We start from the raw sequence: 4,101 nt of genomic DNA, 5'->3' as shown, positions 1-4,101 counted from the left end.
CCATCCATAGTTGTAAGGATCAAAACACCGCCTGAAAAGGCTCTCTTGATAACATACGGGCCTTCATAATTAGGAGTCCATTTGCCCCTAGAATCTGGTTTGAAAGATAAAATCTTCTTAAGCACAAGGTCACCTTCTCTAAACACACGCGGCCTGACCTTCTTATCAATTGCTTTCTTCATTCTCTACTGATATAACTGTCCATGACACATTGCAGCTAACCTCTTCTCTTCAATCAAATTCAACTTATCAAATCTGGTCTAATACCATTCAGCCTCGGTCAACTTGGCTTCCATCAAGACACGCAGTGATGGGATCTCAACCTCTACCGGGAGTACAGCTTCCATGCCATATACAAGCGAGAAAGGGGTTGCCCCTGTTGAAGTGCGGATGGATGTACGATACCCGTGTAAAGCAAATGGGAGCATCTCATGCCAATCTTTGTACGTCACAACCATCTTCTGAATAATCTTCTTAATGTTCTTATTTGCCGCTTCAACAACCCAATTCATCTTGGGTCTGTAGGGAGACGAATTATGATGTGCAATCTTGAAGTCTTTGCAAAGAGCTTCCACCATATTATTGTTCAAGTTAGATCCATTATAAGTAATGATCTTACTTGGCACACCATAACAGCATATAATCTAATTCTTGATAAACCTTACAACAACTTGCTTGGTTACATTTGCATACGATGATGCTTTAACCCACTTTGTGAAGTAATCAATAGCCACCAGAATGAAACGATGTTTGTTTGAAGCTTTAGGCTCAATCATGCCAATCATATCAATTCCCCACATGGAGAAAGGCCAAGGAGAGGAAATGACGTTCAACGGTGTCGGGGGAACATGAATCTTATCTACACAAATTTGACACTTATGGCATTTCTTCACAAACTTGCAACAGTCAGATTCCATTGTCATCCAATAGTAACATGCTCTTAACATCTTCTTAGCCATAGCATGTCCATTGAAATGAGTACCAAAGGAACCTTCATGGACTTCAGTCATCAATAGGTCTGCTTCATGTCTATCCACGCATCTGAGCCGAACCATATCGAAGTTTCTCTTGTAAAGCACATCAACATTCAGGTAGAAGTTGCCAACTAATCTTCTCAAAGTCTTCTTATCTTTCAAAGATGCCCCAGACGGGTAAATCTGACTTTGGAGAAAACACTTGATATCATAATACCACGACTTTTCATCTTTGACCTCTTCAACAGCAAACACATGAGTTGGCCTATCAAGACGCTTCACCGTTAAATTAGGAACTTCATTCCCGAACTTCACCATAATCATAGAAGGCAACGTTGCAAGAGCATTTGCCATCCGGTTTTCATCTCGAGGGGTATGATGAAATTCAACCTTTGTAAAGAAAGTTGAAATTATCCTCGCATAGTATCTATGTGGTATCAAACCGGGTTGATTCGTCTCCCATTCACCTTTGATCTGATTCACAACCAAAGCTGAATCTCCATAGACATCAAGATATTTGATTCTGAGATCAATGGCCTCTTCAAGCCCCATAATGCAAGCTTTATACTCAGCCATATTATTTGTACACTTGAAAGTCAATCTAGCTGTAAACGAAAAATGAGTGCCTTGAGGAGTAATAATCACTACCCCAATGCCATTACCATACTGATTAACAGCTCCATCAAATACCATGCCCCAACGGGAACCAGGTTCTGGCCCTTCTTCAAGCAAGGGTTTATCACAATCTTTCATCTTTAGGTACAAAATCTATTCATCAGGAAAGTCAAATTGTACTGACTAATAATCTTCAATTGGTTGGTGAGCCAAATGGTCAACCAAGACACTACCTTTGATAGCTTTTTGAGACCGGTAATCAATATCATACTCGGATAACAACATCTGCCAACAGGCAATCCTCCCAGTTAAAGCAGGCTTCTCAAAAATGTACTTGATCGGATCCATTTTAGATATCAACCAAGTAGTATGATTCAACATATACTGACGCGGATGCTTAGCAGCCCAAGCTAATGCACAACAAGTCTTCTCTAGCATAGAATACCGAGTCTCACGGTCGATGAGTTTCTTACTGAGGTAGTAAATATCATATTCTTTCTTTCCAGTTTCATCTTGCTGACCAAGAACACAACCCATACTCTCTTCAAGCACAGTCAAATACATGATCAATGGTCTTCCTTCAATAGGCGGAGATAGAATTGGAGCCTCAAGTAGATATTCTTTGATACTGTCAAAAGCTTTCTAGCATTCCTTGGTCCAATCACAAGACTGATCTTTCTGAAGGAGCTTGAATATAGGCGCACATGTGGCAGTCATGTGTGAAATGAATCTGAAGATATAATTCAAGCGGCCAAGAAAACCTCTGACTTGCTTCTTAGCTTTGGGCGCAGGCATTTCTTGTATTGCTTTGACCTTGGCAGGATCAACTTCAATACCCTTCTCGCAGACAATAAAGCCCAACAACTTACCAGAACGAACACCAAATGTACATTTATTGGGATTCAAACGGAGCTTGTACTTCCTCAAATGTTGGAATAGCTTCAGCAAATGCTCAACATGCTCTTCTTTATTACTGGATTTAGCAATCATATCATCAACATAGACCTCGATCTCTTTATGCATCATATCATGAAAAAGAGTAGTCATTGCTCTCTGGAACGTTGCACCAGCATTCTTTAAACTGAAAGGCATCACTCTATAACAGAATGTTCCCTAAGGTGTAATGAATGTGGTCTTCTCCGTATCTTCGGGTGCCATTTTAATCTGATTATAACCAGAAAATCCATCCATAAATGAAAAGACTTTGAACTTAGTTGTATTTTCTACCAACATATTAATGTGTGGCAGAGGGAAATCATCTTTCGGACTAGCTTTGTTCAAATCTCTATAATCAACACACATACGGACCTTTACATCCTTCTTAGGAACAGGCACAATATTGGCCACCCACTGCGGATATTCAGCGGTAACAAGGAAACCGACATCAATCTGCTTTTGCACTTCTTCTTTGTTCTTTACTTCCATATCAGGATGAGTCATCCTCAACTTCTGCTTGACTAACGGGCATTCTGGTTTCAACGGCAATATGTTCCACAATCTCAGAATCCAAACCAGGCATGTCTGATAGGACCAAGCAAATACATCTGAATACTCTTAGAGAAGATCAATCAGCCCCTTCTTAACTTCTGGACACAGTCCAGACCCAATCTTGACTTCCTTCACATCATCTTCGGAACCCAAGTTGACTAGCTCAATCTGCTCTTCAAATGGCTGAATGGCTTTTTCCTCGTGCTCAAGTAGACGAGACAATTCATCAGACACTTTTTTATCACCTTCTTCCTCAGCCTCAAACATAGGGAATTCAAAGTTTGGAGAAGGAGTAGGATCATTGTATTCAATGGGTTTAGAAACCAACCTGCATAATGATTTGATATTTTGATTTTAGAGAAATGAATTGTGACCAAATATTATGCATATGGACAATTATTATTTATTTATGTTTTTTGTGATTACCATTTTCCGAAAAGCAAAATGTAAAAATAAAACATCATAGACGTGGATGAATAGAATTGCATTTTATTGATGATTAATTTGAAATATGCCTAACAATGTTCACTTCTCCCTTAGGCATAGGAGAAGGATTTTCAAAAATAATAAAATAATTACTTAGAGCGATGAACAATAACAGGAACAATTGTTGCAAGTTTTTCCATGCGTAACAAAATTGGTGCAGTCTTCATCTTCGTCATCCTCGATTACTGCAGCTGAGTGTTGTTCATTACCATGAATGAACCCTCCGCTACGGAAACTAGGTTGTACATCTTCAACTTTAACCACAGACGACCCTTGCTGGAAACCCAAACGGACTCGATTCTTGTTCTCGACGACCTCTACCATTCGGCACTACTGATCAGAACTATCATCTTCAACAATCTTCTGAGCATCTTTAAAGGAGGACATAGGTGCCCCAACTTTCTTCTCTTCAGCAATAGATAGATCTTGGAACGGGGTTCCAATCTCATCCGCAGCTTCCACATATGAGAAAGACGACAGATGACTTACTAACAGCGCTTTTTCTCCATCCACAATGACGAGTTGCCATTCTTCACAA

This window comes from Lathyrus oleraceus, chromosome 3, assembly GCF_024323335.1.
Source record: "Lathyrus oleraceus cultivar Zhongwan6 chromosome 3, CAAS_Psat_ZW6_1.0, whole genome shotgun sequence".
Lineage (NCBI taxonomy): Eukaryota > Viridiplantae > Streptophyta > Magnoliopsida > Fabales > Fabaceae > Lathyrus > Lathyrus oleraceus.
Note: the sequence above shows the minus strand (reverse complement) of the source record.